The sequence below is a fragment of the Zonotrichia leucophrys genome, chromosome 23 (genome assembly GCF_028769735.1).
Source record: "Zonotrichia leucophrys gambelii isolate GWCS_2022_RI chromosome 23, RI_Zleu_2.0, whole genome shotgun sequence".
Classification (NCBI taxonomy): Eukaryota; Metazoa; Chordata; class Aves; order Passeriformes; family Passerellidae; genus Zonotrichia; species Zonotrichia leucophrys.
In genome coordinates, this window is record NC_088192.1 from 3,453,350 (window position 1) to 3,470,347 (window position 16,998).

Here is a 16,998-nt window from a genome sequence, read left to right on the forward strand (position 1 = left end):
GCACAGCCTAGGAGATCATGGCACAGCACAGCTTAGCATGGCATGGCATGGCATGGCATGGCATGGCATGGCATGGCACGGCTTAGCCGATCATGGCATGGCATGGCCGTGGTGCCAGCTGCCCACGGCTCACGCTGTCCAGGTCCCACAGCGATGGCAGCCCCAGGGGCGGGGGCACCGCTTGATCCCGCGGCCCCGGGTCAGGGCTCGGCTCGAGCGGATTAGCGACCCCGGGCGTGTGTGCCGGGAGCGCAGCCGCAGGTCACGGCTCAGGGCTTAATCCCTCACCTCCAGCTGTCAAAACTGCTCTGCACAGCCCCGGCGGGCGTGCGTGGGGCCGAGGGCATCCCTGAGGATGGGTGGGCACCCGAGAGCCAGGCGGGCACCGCCGGGTCGGTGCTGGGTGGGTCTGGGTCTGGGTCTGGGTGGAAAACCCTGGCTCGGGGCTGCAGCAACACCAGGTCCTGCCTGGGGCAAGGCTCAGCCTGGCTCACAGCATCCCTGGGGTGTCACAGACATCTTTTATGAAAAATCTTTTCTTTAGGATTTTTCCTCCTGAGAAGCTGAAAGGCCTCAGGACCAAAATGTAAACAATGATTATCTGCTGCTGTGGAATGCAACAGGTGGATCTTTGATTAGCCCATGTTGGTTGTTTCTAATTAATGGCTAATCACAGTGAGCTGGCTCAGACAGAGAGCTGAGCCACAAACCTTTGTTATCATTCTTTCTTTTTCTATTCTTAGCTAGCCTTCTGATGATATCCTTTCTTCTGTTCTTTTAGTATAGTTTGAATGTAATATATATCATAAAATAATAAATCCAGTCTTCTGAAACATGGAGTCAGATCCTCATCTCTTCCCTCATCCTCAGACCCCTGTGAACACGGTCACACTGTGGTGCTGCAGTTCCCCCACCCATGCATAGATGGGAAGTCACCCACAGAGGTGAGAGAGACCCAAGGGACATTTCCCCCCTTGCTGTGGCCCCAGAGGAGTTTCTGCACCCCAAGTCCCCTGTCCCAGCCCCCCGCCAGCCTCCCCTGCACTGAAATACCAGAGCTGCAGCATTAATAGCAGGGTTCCCTGCCAGGTGCATAGTTTGACCAGTCGGATCACACATGCCAAACCACAGGTATTTTATGAGACGTTTCCTGTTATGAAGACATTTTTGTGGGGATTCATTTTTTTTCCTCCTTTCTTCTTCCCCTCTCCTCCTCCTCCTCCTCCTCTTCCCAGTGGGATGGTGGCCTGCCCGGGGGCAGCGGTGACGCTGTCCCTGAGGGCTGGAGGAGCAGAGCAGGAGCCAGAGCTGGGCTGCCGTGGGGATGAGGATGCTGAGGGTGTTGGAGGGCTCCATCCCCTCGGCTGGAACCCCTTTCCAGGGGGCTGTGCAGGGTCCATACTGCTCTGTGAACCCAGGCTCACACCATGACCGAGCACAGACGCTTGTGCCTGGCTCCTGGTGTGGGATGTGGAGCATTTGCCCAGACACCAGAGGAAGGACAGGGGCTGAGAGCCCCAGGGAGCTGCTGGAGCTTTGGGCATCGCTCTCCAAGGGCCCTGTGCTGCTGGGCCAGCCCTGCTCCAGGGACAGGTGGGTCCTGCTGGGAGCAGTGGGGAGCAGTTGGAGTTTTCCCGAGCTCTGCAGGTCAGACCCACCTTGCTCCTGTGCAGAAATAACATTTCCTAAGGCAAAGGGGTGTTTTGCAAAGAAATCTGCTAAGCCTGGAGGGACCCGCAGGGAGTGATTCCCATCCCAGGGAATTTACAGGCAAGTGGCCATCAACCACAGACATTTAAACTTCCAGCCTTGTGCTGGGGTCACAGGATTCATTGTAATGAGCCTTCTGGGGTGGGGTGCTCGGGGCAGCTCCCTTGGGGGGCTGCGGGATGGGACATGTGGGGCAGCAGCTCTGTGGATGTTCCAGCCCTGCCCACCCATCCCATGGAAGGGGACCCTGCTAAGGGGATGCAGTGGGAGCCCAAAACAGCACTTGGGGAACCCTCAGTGGCTCTGGGTGCAACAAGGAGCCTCAGCAGCAGCACCTGTTCTCCCAGGGAAAAGAGGTGCTGGCCTTGCACCACGGTAAATACAGCATGGAGCCAGCAGCTCCCAGTGCCCCAGGACAGCTGGTGCTGCTGGTCAGCAGCTCAGTCCCTGGCACAGCATCCCCACCACGGTGTCCCCATCCTGTGGTTTTCCCACCTGAGCTCTCCACTCCTCCCTCAGCACCTGCCCAGGTGCGACAGCAAATGTGTGAATTGCTGTGAGAACATCTCCTCCTGTCTGAAACACCAGGAACATCCCCCATCCCTGCTCAGACAGGAACCTGCCTCGCAGTGTTTATCCTGACAGTGATTCTATTTTAACGTCAGAGTTTGAAATGCTGTCTCCTTGGTTTTGCTGGGTCCTTTGATCTCCATTTCCTCTCCTTTTCCAGCTTTTTAGCAATCTGCAAGGTGCCAGCACTGCCGCCTGTGCCTGCTCGCCCATCATTGCTCCCGCACATCCTCCCCACGGTTATCCTCCACAAAACCCCTCTGACAAATCACCCGGTGACCTCACTCCCACTTCACTTTGGAGCTGCATCTCCTCAGGGCAGACTCCAGAGCTCGGCTACTAACTCCCAACAATGCAAGACCTTGGTTGGGGCACCCCTGGCTCCACCATCCCATCCCCAACCACTGCAAACCTTCCTGGCTGCCACCGCTCCCTGTCCCGCCAGGTCGGTCACAGCCCTTGGGGACAACACAGGTGACAGGACCAGCTCAGAGTGATGCTGGGGTCAGCCCAGACAGGTGCCCTGTGCCCGAGGATGGTCAATGTCCCCCCTGTCCCCCCATCACCATGTCACCAATTCGGCCCCTGCGCCTCTCCTGGGGTTAACGGGGGGAAAAAAAAAATTGTTTATGCTTCTCTAATATCGGCCTTCTGTTTTGCATTTGCCGTTTCTTCAAAGATAGGGAGCCGCCTCTGCCAAGATTCCAGAGGAGATATCCTCAGCAATGCCGACCGCGCTCCCCACCGCACTCAAAGAAAACAAATGTCAGGCCAAGGATTGATATGAAATAGTTTAAAAATGAGAAAAAGCTGCCTTACAGCTAGGTTTACATTAAAATAAATTTCAGGAGCGGGAGCCTCGGCTGCGTCCCTCCCTGGCGGGCGGCGCTGGGGGATGGGGTTACCTGCCGGGGCGGTGCCTCGCTCCTGCCTCCCCTTGGTGAATCGGCAAATTGGCAAATCACGGCCCCGCGCCAGCATCGGCTTCCCCATCCCCTCGCCATCCCCTCACCACACTCCTCTCTTCACCATTTCTATGCCCATCTCCATCCCCATCCCCTCGCCATCCCCTTCTCTTCACCATTTCTATACCCATCCCATCCCCATCCCCATCCCCATCCCCATCCCCATCCCATCCCCATCCCCATCCTCACTCCTATCCCATCCCCATCCCATCCCATCCCATCCCATCCCATCCCATCCCATCCCTTCCCCATCCCCTGCTGTCCCCAAGGCCATGAACCATAAAGGACACCATGTGCAGCTGCTTCCCCATATTTATGTTATTTAATTTAATTTAATCCCCATCGCCATCCCCATCCCTTCCCTATCCCCATCCCCATCCCCTGCTGCCCCATGCACCATAAAGGAGCACTCCTGGCACAGCAGCCATGTGCAGCTGCTTCCCCATTTCCACACCCAGGGAAAGGGATGGAGTGCACATTTCAGGCAGTATTTATGTTATTTAATTTAATTTAATTTCTCTGAGCTGATGTGAGACCCCAGCCAGCCCGAGGTGCTCAGTGGAAACTCTGACAAGACACTCCCGAATCCCACGCTCCTGTCTGGCACAGCCCCGTGCTCCTGGCTGGATTTCAGATTTCCCCAGTGCCCTGTAATCCCCATTTTAGGGGCCATCCTCTCTGCCAGGCTGTGCTCCTGAGGCCCTGCAGCACCATCAGGCTTCCATGCCCCCATCCCAATGGACAACCCCCACGTGCCTTTCCATTGGGACAGCTGTGGGTTGTGCAAAATCAAGCTGATTTTTTCCCAGAATTTTGTTTGGAAATAATTTTCCTGACGCCGTCACAAGATGTTTCACCATTGCTGAATCAGCTGCTTTGATTTTTCAATTTGAAATTTCTACTTCTTTTTTTTTTTTAATTTTTTTTTTAAGTTTCCACATTTCCTTTGTCTTGGAGTCGACAGCCTCACAGGGAATTCCAGTGGCCCTGCTTTCCTGAGGATTACACCAAACCCTCATGCCACAGGAGCCTGTGCAGAGGCAGCAGAGTCCCACAGGACAGCACTGCTCCTGGACAGCTGGGTGACATGTCCTGGGGACCATGAGGTGCCACTCAGTGTCCCCAAGTTCACCATCTTTGTCATGAACCCTCTTTCAATATCATTTATCACTAAAGCCTCACTTTCCTTTCCAGGCTCCAAATTTCCAGTTCAATCAAACATCCCATTGAATTTGCTCCAAAGGGTTCCAGATCACCCCCTAACCTGCACCCACACCCAAAATTGTGCTCATTTCTCACTGCTCTTCTCCTCCCAATGTGGCACCATCGGGCACCTCTGCCCTGCCCAGGGCACCCAGCACCTGCAGAGCAACCAGCCCAGAGGGAAATGGTGTGGATTTCATGTGTCCCAGATAATCCCAGAGGAAAAACCACTTCTGGATGGAGGATGGAGAAAGGAGAAGCTGGGACAGTGCTGGGAGCTGGCTAAGAAAGGCCCAGGGGAGCCAGTGACCTTCACAGCTCCAGAGCATCTGCCCGGGGCGTCGCTGTTACCATTGACCCTTTGCCAAGCAAAACTGGGGCCTTGGAGCTCCAGCACTGGTGGAAAGCAGTGCAGAATATCTGGAATATTTTCTTAGCAGGACTCATTTGTTTCTGTTAGGGATGCTGGCCCTGGACGGACACACAGCCAGTGGCTGTCTCTGTGTCCCTGCAGTGTCCCAGGGGACTGATAATGGGATGGAGTCTGGTCCCTGATTTTGCACACCTGTGCTCCCATCTGCTCCATTCAAACGTTCTCATTCGGAAGTACCGGGGCACAAAGCTGGACCCTGAACCCGGGGACAGGGAGACATTTATTACAAAACCTTTTGTTTGGGCTTGGAGCTGGAAAAACACTCAGCTCACTCTGAGTCCTGCCCCAGGCTGTGTCATGTGGGAACCTCCCTCGGTCCCCACTCGGGACCCACTGCCCACAGGGGTGGCACTGCCAGGGCTCCCTGCCTTGGCAAGGGGCACCCACAGGTGCCAGGAGGCTGCCAAGGTGCCCAGGAGGGGCTGGCACAGTTACTGACCCCAGGGACACCAAGTGTTCTGCCAATAATTTCTCCATGTTAGTTGCAGACCCAGAGCTGGGAAAAGATCCAAACCTGGGGGTCAGCCCTGATCCAGGGATCAGACCCTACCTGGGGCATGTTACTGCCTTCTAGGAAGTGGCAGGCACATGGCACTGAGCATCTGCTGCAGGTGCCACACTGCCACACTGACCTGGCATTTCTGAGCAATGAAATATGGGGAGAAAATTAAATTGAGATATTCAGCCCATTTTTCTAGAGGTCAGTCATAAAAAAACCCTAAAAAACAGAAGAGAAAAGATGTCCAAGGAACCCTACAGCCTGGGGCTGGTGTGGGAAGAGCACAGAAGAAGCTCTGGAGGCAGGGATGGCAGGAGGCAATGCCAGGGGACAGTGAGGTGACAGCTCCCTTTGTGCCTCGAGTGGCTGCAGAACCCACCTGGGACAGCACCAGCATCAGCCCTGCTACAGAAACCAGGGATGAGCAGAGCTGGCTGTGGCTGCAGGGGTGTCTCAGAGAGACCTGGGGCTCCACAGGATCCCCCAGGATCCCCCAGGATCCCCCAGCCCAGCCAGGGCTCAGCCCACACCCAGCACACCCACGGCGGCGTGGCCGCTCCCGGGAGCCTCCCTGCACAAGCCCACGGACATTTTCCACCGCTTTTACAGCGAGAGCATTAAAATGCTGCTTTCCGAAGGCTCGGCACGCTGAAATGTCAGGCCCTGGGTGGAATGGCGGGGGCGCGGCTGGAGGAGGGCTGCGGTCGGGGCTGGGTGCCAGGAACCCCGATCTGTGCTGGCCTTTGCCCCAAAGGGGGCACTGGGGGCTGTGATCGGGGCTGAGCTGCAGAAACCCCGATCTGTGCTGGTCTTCGCCCCAAAGGGGGCACCAGGGGCTGCAGTCGGGGATTGGCACCAGGAACCCCGATCTGTGCTGGCTTTTGCCCCAAGGGGGACACTGGGGGCTGTGCTCAGAGCTGGGCACCAGGAACCCCGATCTCTGCCGGCCTTTGCCCCAAAGGAGACACCAGGGACTGTGGTTGGGACTGAGCTCCAGGAACCCCCATTTGTGCCGGCCTTTGCCCCAAGGGGGGCACCGGGGGCTGTGGTCGGGTCTGGGCTCCGGGAACCCCGATCTGTGCTGGCCTTTGCCCAGGGAGGCACCGGCGGCTGCGGCCGCCTCCATCCCCGGTGAACGGAGAGCCGAGAGCAGCTCGGGGAGCCCTGCCCGGGTCCTGCCCCTGCTCTCTTGGCTCCCGGCGCTGTCTCCTGCCCACTGCCGGGCTCCTTTTGTTGGGAAGTCAGGGCTGCCCCTTCCCACGGCCCCCGCCGGGCTCTGCCAGGGCCGGAGCGTGGCCCCGATGAGCCAATGGAAAGGAAATTCCGTGCAAGGCCAGTGTCCCACAGCCTGCGGGCACTGCTGCCCGCACCGGCCCGGCACGGAGCGGGAGGTGAAGGGGTGAGGTTCGCTCTCCTCCCGGTTCTACAGCAACCAGAGATGGCCAAGGGGCTTTGGAGGCGGCCAGTGTCCCCTCTGTGCGTGCCCTGGGGATGCTCCCACACCCAGTTCTGTGCCAAACTCATCTCCAGGCATGGCTGTGTCTGCTCCTCCTTGCTATGGGGCCAGCGAGGGAACAGAGCCCAGCCAGGTCTGGTTCCTTTAGGATGCTGGTGGGAGCAGGGACACATCCCAGCTGGCCAGGACAGGGTGTCCCAGCGCTGCAGGAGGGGTGGGTGCAGTGGGGATGGGGATGGGACGCAGGGATGGTTGTGCAGGAGCAGCCAGGACGGGGTCGGGAAGCCGGGAGAGCCCCGGGTGTGTCCCTGTGTCAGGGCGGTGGGGCTAATTCAGGAGCTTTCAGCACCACCCACAGAGGTGTCCGACGCTTTTATTTATGAACCCGCTGGCTCCTGCGCAGCCCCAGCCTCTCACATGCAGGAAAAAGCGCGTCGGAGCCAAGACAAACAGAGCCAGCAGCATCCCCGCGGGAGGCAGCGCCGGGCGGGCCAAGGATGCTTCGGATGCTGCTGGTGGCCGGAGGTGGCCGAGCCCCGGCAAAACGGCCCCGGGGCCGGGCTCCAGCAGCACGGGCTGCCACGGCATCCACGCAGCTGCCCTTGGTGTGCAGGGACACTCTGGGGATGCCCAAATGCTGCCCCCGGTGCAGGGGATGCTGCTGGTGCCCAAAGGCAGAGAGGGATGTGAATTCACACAAGCGTGAGGGTGAGGTCCAGCCCAAAAGGGCTGCCCCAGGGTGGATTGCCCCAGCACTGGCTCCAGCCCCCAGCAGCGTGGCAACAACTGGGTTTTTGTCGCTGTGTGCCAGGGAATTCAGCAAACCCAGTGCTTCCTGCTGGTCCCAGCCCAGGCTAATCCCATAAGATGCTCTGTCAGCACAGCCAGCAAGGACAGACAGCAGCTCCTGCCCCCTCCTGTCCCCCAAGCACCATCCAGGGCCAAAGCAGTGCCCCAGTGCTCCCAGTGGGCCCAAGGTGGATGCAGACAAAGGCACTGCGAGCGCCAGCTCCAGCTCCAGCTGCTCTGGGGACTCGGCTAATGGGGTCCATTTGCTGGGTAGTTCTTGGAATAACAAATTGTATCATCCAAAAAAGCAAAACCACAAAAGGGGATCGGCTTGCAGCTCAGCTCACAAAAGCCCCTTGTCTGGAGGCCCCCAGCGCCCCCCAATCTCCCAGAGAAAACTCAATTTAACCAAAATAAACAGCACACCCAGCCCTGGGCTCTCACGCTCCACACAAACTGGGGACCAACCCCACCCTGCAGCTGGCAAATGCCAGCTGGGCACCTGGCTGTGCCAGGCAGTGCTGGAGCTGCTGCCCACTGCTCTGGAGTGCCATCCAGCCAAAACTGAGCTTGCAGGGCTCTGGCCATGGTGCAGACCCCAGTGCTGCTCCATTCCCAGTCCATCCCAGTTACCCTCTCTCTCATGGAGGGAGAGGGCAGGGCTCCTGCAGGAACAGGGAAGATGAAGCCATGGATTTCCTGCAGCAGGATGAAAGATGAGGTTCAACACCTGCTAAACCTCCTAATCCACCTTCTCACCCTTGCCAGCTTCCTGGCAGGCTGGAGCCCACGGACCTGGAGCACACAAGGTTCCCAGCATGGCAGGGACCATCCCAGCCTGCAGCAGGACCAGCTGCAGGGCCCCACTGGCTCCTTCTGGTCTCCAGCTCCCACAGGGATGTCCTGTGTCTCCTCTCATGGCCCCAGGGTCACCCAAGGTCACGAGCTGCTGTTTGCATCCTCAGAGGACACAGCAGCTGAGGTGCTTGCCTGGGTCCTGAACTGGGAGGCTGCAGGAGGGGGAAGGTTGGAGGGAGGGGAGTTACATCCCTTTCCAGTGGGTCAGGTCTCCAGAATTATGGGATTTTTGTGCTATTTCTCCTGCTGGGATTGGACCCCAGGGACTAAATTCCCTCTCAAGCTAAAAGCTCTCCAGCAGCAGCCCTGAGAGGTCCTGCCTTTGGGAAGTGCCCCTGCCATGTCCCAGCAGCAGTGCACAGAGGTTTGTTCCTCCCATGGCTCTGATCACACCTTCTCCTGCAAGGCAGGAGCACCAGCTCCCAACCCTTGTCCCCACACTGGTTCTGCCCCCAACCCCCAAAATCACCTGAATTATTGACAATGATCAGTTTTGCTCAGGTTTTGGACCAGGTTCCAGCCAACTGCTACCAGCCAGGGGACTCAAGCAGATGGTCAGTGATGCAGGGACAGCAATGGGATGGGAACGGACACAACCACAGCCTCCACAGAGCTTTGGGGACAAAACACCTGGACTCCCACACCCCTGGGAGCTCAGGACAGGATAGTCCTGCCTTTGGGAAGGTGCCCCTGCCATGTCCCAGCAGTAATGCACAGAGGTTTGTTTCTCCCACAGCTCTGATCTTCACACCTTCTCATGCAAGGCAGGAGCACCAGCTCCCAACCCTTGTCCACACACTGCTTCTCCCCCAGCCCCAAAAATCACCTGAATTATTGACAATCTGAGCAGTTGGGTCAGATTTAGGACCAGGTTCCAGCCAACTGCTACCAGGCAGGGGACTCAAGCAGATGGTCAGTGATGCAGGGACAGCACTGGGATGGGAATGGTCACGGCCGCAGCCTTGACAGAGCATTGGGGACAAACCACCTGGACTCCCACACCCCTGGGAGCTCAGGACGGATGGCACTGCTGCAGCTCCGTGCCTGGCTGTTCCCAGACGGTCACTCCAGCATCCCTTCCCAGCTGGATGCCCCCAGGATGCCGTGGGCGACCCCGCCGCCGTCACGGCCCATCTGCCGCGGGTAATTCCCGCCTGCCCGGCAGCGCTCTGGCTGCATTCCTGCCCTAAGTACCGCGGATTTGCTGTGCTTTATGAAAAACGAGAAGAATGTTTTAAATGAAATTAATTCTGACGAACCCAAGATTTCATAAAAGCACTGCCCGGGCATGGTTTGGCACAGGCCTGCTCTTGTTCGCTCTAGTGCTTCCCTGGGGGGAGGAAAATACCAGGCTTGGCATAAAATAATTACAGACTCCTCGTACAGCTCAATTTATGGCTGCTGGAGGAGCGCTGGGGTCTTGTCCTGGCCCATGGCTGATGCTTGGCAATGACCACATCACGTGTGGTCTTTAATGAGTGGCTATGGGAGGTGTGATGGAACAAACCATCAGCACCAACTGCACCAGGCTGTCAGGGCAGTGCCGGACACCTGAGTGTCCCAAACCAGGCCTTGAGGGGTCACGTCATGCTGCCACATGAGCTGGCACTTGCCAGCACAGCACAGAGCTGGCAGGGACAGAGTGTGTTCGTGGTGAGGACGTGTCTGTGCCGGCGGTGGGAAGGAGCAAGGGAGGATCGGGAAGCGGGCACGGAGCCACCGGTGCTCGGCACGGCCCCACCAGCTTCCTTCGGATGCAGACAGGGGAACTGCTGCGGCCCTGCCCGCCTCTCCCTTTCATCTCGACTTTAAAAAGCCATTAAATTGAAACCATAAAGGCACCCAAGCCCTGGAGCGGCTCTGCCGTCCCGCTGGCCCCCGCGCCGGGGATGCTCGGCAGGACGCACGCAGCACGAGCAGCTCGCAGGCTCTGACCTTGTTATTTATGTAACACAAAGCTCTTTTCCTCTGTTCCTGCACTGCCGTGAGCCAGAGGCTAAGACCCCCACAATGGGACCCTCAGGGGTCTGTGGGCCCTTGGCAATCACCGGGCTTTGGGGTGCTTGAGCTGCTGTGAGGGGCAGGGGCTTGGCCTGGGTCCAGCTGTGGAAGAGGCTCCCCAGGGATGTGATGGAGTCAGAATCCCTGGAAGTGTTCAGAAAACAGACGTGGCACTTCACAGCACGGCTTAGTGGGCATGGGGTGTTTGGTTGAAGGTTGGCTTGATGATCTTGAAGGGCTTTTCCAACATTAATGATTCTATATGCCTGGTTGTTTGGGGTCTGCCCTTGACCCAAGCTGCCCACCCTGGGGCTGTGGGCTCTGCCCTCCAGGGTTATCAGCTCAGCCCCTACAGGCCCCAAAGCATCTGAAATTAAAGGCAAAGCAAAGACAAAGGTATCACCACTGTAATCCAAACCCAGGCCCAGGTCAGGATCTGCCTGTGGGTTGTGAGTGCCAGACTGGCAATATCAGGAAATATGAAGAAATAGCAATAAAAGTCGTCTTGTTCTTGTCCGCTGGCTCACAGTACAGGCAGCAGTGAGAAATACCTTTCTGCAGTCATTGACAATGCATGTTTCAGGGTGGAAAAATGCTCCTCTGGCAAAAGCCCACATATTTAACCCCGGTGGGCACTGGCAGCTCACCCTGCGAGCCCAGAGCAGGGCTTCAGGGAGGGCAGTGGAACTTCCCAGCCTGGCTGGGCACAGCAGCTCAGGAGATGCTGCTCTGGCTGCTGACACGGAGCAGGATGTGAGGGTGATAAGTGCTGCGTGTTGAAATGAAAGCTACAGTGAGAGCAGAGGACCTGCTGCAGCTCTGTGCCGTGCCAAGCCTCCCACCGCCTTATCAGTGCTTCCCTGAGAACATGGCTGTGTTGTCCTGACATTAAATATTCTCCTTGGTGATCCATATCTCCTCCATTTCAGTCACAGCACCCCGAATGCTCCAGCCCTGATGCACACCCTGGATTCACACTCCCAGCCCTGGAGCAGAGCCAAAATCTCCAAAGGAAAAATGCAGCCAGAGCTTCCAAGTTTCGTGGTGAAACCACATGATTTTGATGGGAAGCCATAAATCAGTCCCAGGCTCTCTCAGCCTCCGGTAACTTCTTAAAACAAACCTGGGCTGAATTCTGGGCCTTGTAATGAAATCTGAAAGCAGGTGAATTGGCCACAGGGTTTGTGCATCACCACAAGTGAGTGCATGGAGCAGCCTCAGATGCCCTGACTGTTCTGAGAGGGTTCCCACAAATGATGGGGCACAACCAAAGCATCTTCCACCTCCTGTGGCATCCAAGGACAGGAGAAGCCTGAGTGCTGCCCAATCCCTGAGACCTTCCCAGCCCTGGGGGCATGGACACCACCCTGCCAGGACAGCAATGAGATGGGCAGGACCTGCTGCCCTGCCCTGCCAGGAAAATGAGGAAAAGTGCAAATCCTCCCGTGGCTGCAGGGATGGGGCAGCTCCCTGAGGTGGTCTGGCCTCAGGGCCTTAGGTTTCGGCACAAAACAAAGTGAAGGCTCTTATTTGGCTAATGTGCCTCAGAAGAAAGGCTCTATCCTTGTTTGCTCCCACTGCTGCATTGTCTGTGGATAAAGCCAGGGATAGTTCTCATCTGATATGGCAATATCATCTCGCCCATCTGGACAGGGCTCTTTACAAGACCCTGCTTTAGAATTTAGATCCCTGGGAACTTGGAAGGCAGCAGTGAAACAAAACCCTCCACCAGAACAATAAAGAGGCTCTCAGCGACAGCCAGAGCTCTGTGGGGCAGGCACAGGAGCACTGCAGGGTCCCAGGGGTCCAGCATTGCCAGGCTGCTCCAGCGTGCAGCAGGTTTGCAGAAATCTGCTGCTTTGGGGCAGTTCCTGGGGCCACATCCTGCCTGGAGAGGGCAGAACTTGGGCTGGGGGTGCTGAAAGAGATAAGGACTCAGGTTTGTGGTGCAAAACAGCCAAGCTGGGCAAGGCATTGCATCGGCCACTGCATCCACAGCAGGTGGACACTGAAGTCCTTGTCCTCCTCCCTGACTGCTCCCTGCCAAGCCCTGTCCTGCATGGAGGAGCCTGGAAGAGCCTCTGAGGACAAACATCTCCAGATGGGCCAGCAGGACGGGCTCGGCCCCAGGGAAGGTCACAGAGACCAGGCCTGGCTGCTCTGCAGATTTTGGCTGCTGCTGCTGCCTGTGAGCTGGAGCTTCACTCCGTGAACTCGGCTGACACTGAGCCAGAGACCATGGGACCCCACGGGCTGAGGGGACAGCAGACACCCTCACACTGCCACCTTTGGTGCTTTTTAGGACCCATCTCCCACCTGCAGCCCCCAGCCAAGCTCAGGAGCCCTACAGAGGGGCAGCAGCCATCAGGAGCTGTGGGTCCCTGCTCCTGGGGTGCTCCTGCAAGAACAGGGCAGGAAGTGGCTTTGGTGAAGAGCCCAGCTCCTGCAGCTCTCTGGGGCAGCCCAGCAATGCCCAGGGGTGAGGCAGGCTGTTGGGGAGCAGAGCATCCCAATCCCATCGCAGCAGCCAGGCCGGCGCTGCCCCCCCGGCCCCTGCAGATGTTTCCCTGAGCGCTGCCATCCCCGCAGCCCTTCCCGGCCGGGATGGATCCCATTGCTTTGATGTGCAGGGTTATGCAGCCAGAGCAGACAGCCCTGGGGAAGAGCCAGGCAGCCAGGGATGTGACTCAGGAGCGGCTCCGGTGACAGGGGGAAAAGGAAAAGCGGTTTATTATGTCTGTGCCGGCGTCCAAGTCGCCAACGCAGGGAAGCAGCTGAGCCCGGAGCAGGAGGGGAGAGCTGGGGGGACGTGGTGTGGGTGCCACCCCTGCCTCACAGCCCCCCTGAGGGTCCCAGTTCCAGCAGCACCCTGCCCTGCTCCCCAGATGTCCCCAGTGTGTATTTTGCACAGGGAATCCTTGAGTGCAAAAGAAGGAATGGGCATGTGTCAATGCCACCCCATCTTTGTTAAATCAGATAATTACCCTCTCTAATTAGCTGTGACAAAGTGCATGGGGGGCTGGGGATGCTCAGAGTGTAGCACATGTCCAACAGTGGGCCTGCACCCTCTCCCAGAGGGAAAAACGTGGGATTGAGAAACTGAGGGAAAACAAATTCAATTTGGTGTCTTTTAATCCCTCCCTTTTCTGAACTATGAGATTTTATTGTCACAGATATTTTCTTCAGCGCAGAGGAATGGAAACTCTGCTCCTTCCTGGGCTGTGGACAAGATGAAATAGGAGACAATGACAGAGGGGTGTGTGGGGACAGACAGGACCATCCCCACACCCTCCCCACCGGGTTAATGCCTTTTGCAGGTGCCACTGCCCAAATCCCCTTGATGTTGTAGCAGTGTGAGGAGCCTGGCCATGGCATGCAGGGCCGGTGGAGGAGGTTTTGCCCCTCACATCACAGACCCAGGAGCAGACAGAGCATTAAAACCGGGCGGTTTCACCTCCACCTTCCCAGCAGAGGCTGCACCACAGCCTTGGATGCACCACACAGCGTCCCGTGATGGATCAGCTCTGAAAACAACACCCTGCTAATCTGCCTCCCCAGCAGCCATAAAACTGTCTTGCAGTTCCTTCGGGGAGGATTTACAGTGGTTCAAAGCATCCTGGAGCGGCCAGCAGAGGCAGGAGCTCCCCGCTGGTGCTGCCCCCATACCTGGGGCATCAGGGTGATGTCCCCATATCTTGGCCCCCAGCCACTCCACTTGATTCCCCCCAAACTAACGCTCCTCAACAGGGACTTGGCAGCCCCTCAGAGCAGCTCAGTGACTCCAGGGTCATGCCTGACCCCAGGAGCCCCTCATCAAAGTCCCAGCACCCCTCAAAAAGGCCCTTTTCTGGGCTGCTCCTGTGCCTTGTGCTGAGGGCAAGCAGGGCAGGATCTGCCCCGATGGGGACAGCAGGTCTGTAGCTATGGCACAGCCTTGGTGACCATCACTGGAGGGGCAGAACCTCACCCAGCCATGGGCTCACCAAGAGGTGGCTGCTCACCAGCCCTGGGGCTTTCTGGGCATTTGTGACCCCAGAGAATCCAAGCCACAAACCCCGGGCACAGCCCATGCCAGGCCCCTCTGGCACCAGGAATCTTCCAGCACTGGGCACAGGGAATGGGAACACTGCCCCTGTGCTCCCCCTGCTCCGTATCCAAGTGGGAAACCAAAAACCCAACGCAAGGCGAGCTGTGCTGAGCCCCTGCCAAGAGCCACGGACAGAAATATCCTTGATTTCACCAAGGTGTGAATAACTTTTGACACTTCTAGGGCTTATTGCCTTAAAAAAATCCCCCCTCAGTCCCCATTCACACTCGGCAGGACTGTGTTTCATATGAATGGAATATATGAATCACTGCAAAGAATTTAAATGCTTCCCTGTACAAAGAAATGCTCCCTCCCCGCCTCTGTGGCCGGGCTCTGCACAGCCTAAAACAAAGGCATGGCAGGAGACGGGACAAATCCCGATCACCAAACTGCTGCCTCCTTGGACAAGGGCAGCCTGGCCTCTCCGTTTGGCCCAGTGCAGCGGGGCAGAGCCTCCACCACCTATTCCAACCCACAACCAACTGCCCTGGCCACAGCACTCGTGGTTTCCGAATTCCCAGTGAGCCCCTGACAGCTGCTGGATTCACATCTCTGTGTGCTGTTTGCGTTTTGGCTCTGCTCCTGCTTCTAAACCCCAGTTTTCAGATTGGAACAGGCAAAGAAAATTGCTTTATTGCCATTCCTCTGCCCAATGTGGGAGCTGGGACAATCCACCGCCCCGCTGCTGGGAGATGGGGTCAGCTGGGCTGACGGAAACCAGGCGAGTCTTCCTGCAAGAACCTCTCCCATTTTTTAGCACTTTTGGGTTTTGCAGCTCCTTTTCCCTTCGGGCAACAGGGCAAGGAGGAAAAATGTAACTGGAAGCCTGGTGCAGCCCTGCAGCGTTTCCAGCTGTGATGTTTCCCCTGGCATCGCTGCCTCGGCTCCACACACGCGGTTGTGTCCAGAGCCCCAGAGGAGTGAGGAAAGCCAAGATGGGGTTCAGGCACCTGGGTTACATTGGTCCCTAAAAGAGCAGCGACGGGACAGCCCCACCACAGCACTGCCCCTGCCCAGGGGGCTCCCAGCCACCAGCCCTGCTGCCAGGTCTGTGTCCTAAATTCGTAGGATCCAGCTCTGAAAGGAGCCGCTTTGTTTCCCAATATCCCTCGCAGACGGATCAAAACTGCATTTTTACAGAAGCAATAAAAATCCCAGGAATTCACCGGCCTTATGATTTATTAAACATGTTCCTTATAGCAAAGCTGCCCATAGATGAGAAATATCTCCGGTAGGTTATTGCCTGGCCTGGGGCTACCGTACAGGGGGGATCTTTCCTGGCTTATTGGGAATGTTCAAAGCCGGAGAACCTGGTAGCTCAGGAGCCAATTAACAGCAACACTCTTAAAAAAAATAAGCACCTGGTGTTTCCCAAGGTTTTTGTGGAAGGCAGTACCCGGGAATGGTGCTGGTACCCGGGTGCAGATGTTGGAGCTGCGGGAGGGGAAGAGACTCCAGGCAGGGCTGGAGCAGTGAGTGCCAGCAGCGGCTGTCCCAAAGGCCACGGCACTTTCCCCGACACACTTTTGTTCTCACAAACATTTCCTAACAGCAGAAAGAAGGGGCTGGGCACTGGGAGACGGCAAAGGCTCTGGGGAGGATTCGCTGGGAACGGGATGGGTCAGAGGAGGGAGAAAGGATGAGAAAAGGTAAAGTAGAGGAAAGCGGGCTCAGACCTGCCCGAAAAGGAATAGCTGGAGTGTTCCTCGGGGAAAAGGCACCAGAACAGCGGGACTCGTGACTGGGAAATCCACGAGATCAGCTCCTGCCCGAGCCCGGCGCAACCCGCGGGATGCGCAGGCGAGCGGCACCGGGAGCGGCACCGGGAGCCCTGACCCGTCCCGGCGGAGCAGCGCGGACCTTACCTCAGCTCCCGTCGGCGCGGCGGAGCGGAGCGCAGCGGAGCGGCGGGCACGGGCGGCCGCTGGCGGGAGCGGCGGGCCGGGCCGGGCCGGGCCGGGCACCCCGCGGGGCGGAGCGGGGCGGGCGGGAGGGCGGAGCGGGGCCGGGGGCGCGGGAGGTGCGGGGGATGCGGAGCGGGGCCGGGGGCGCGGGGGATGCCGAGCGGGACGGGGGGATGCCGAGAGAGGGATGCGGAGCGGGATCAGGGGTGCGGGGGATGCGGAGCTGGACCAAAGGTGCGGGGTGCTGCGATTTCTCTCTTTTCCCTCTTTTTTTCCTCTCTCCCCTCGGCGGTCCCAGCCCGGCCGCGCTGCTCGTTCCTCTGGCAGGAGGGAGGGAGACTGCGCGCACCGCACCCCGAGAGCGCGGCCCCTCTGCCCACGCCCCCCCGGCCCCTCCTCGCCACCCCACCCGGGACAGGGGGCCCGGGCACGGCCCCCAGACCCGCCCGCCTTCCCCCGAGCAGGGATGCCCCGTGCCCCGGGATGCTGATGCCAGCAGGAGCAGCCACGGGGTGGGAAAAAA

The 16,998-nt window shown here is 58.1% G+C and overlaps 1 protein-coding gene across 1 annotated transcript in view; it reads right to left on the bottom strand.

Annotated features, from left to right (window-relative positions):
- Positions 1-16,504, bottom strand: part of COL8A2 (collagen type VIII alpha 2 chain) — a 30,703-nt gene extending 14,199 nt beyond the window's left edge. Inside the window, exon 1 of the mRNA XM_064731419.1 lies at positions 16,437-16,504. The gene's annotated coding sequence lies outside the window, so the exon portion shown is untranslated. The remainder of the gene's footprint in view (positions 1-16,436) is intronic.
- Between the last annotated feature and the right edge of the window lie 494 nt (positions 16,505-16,998).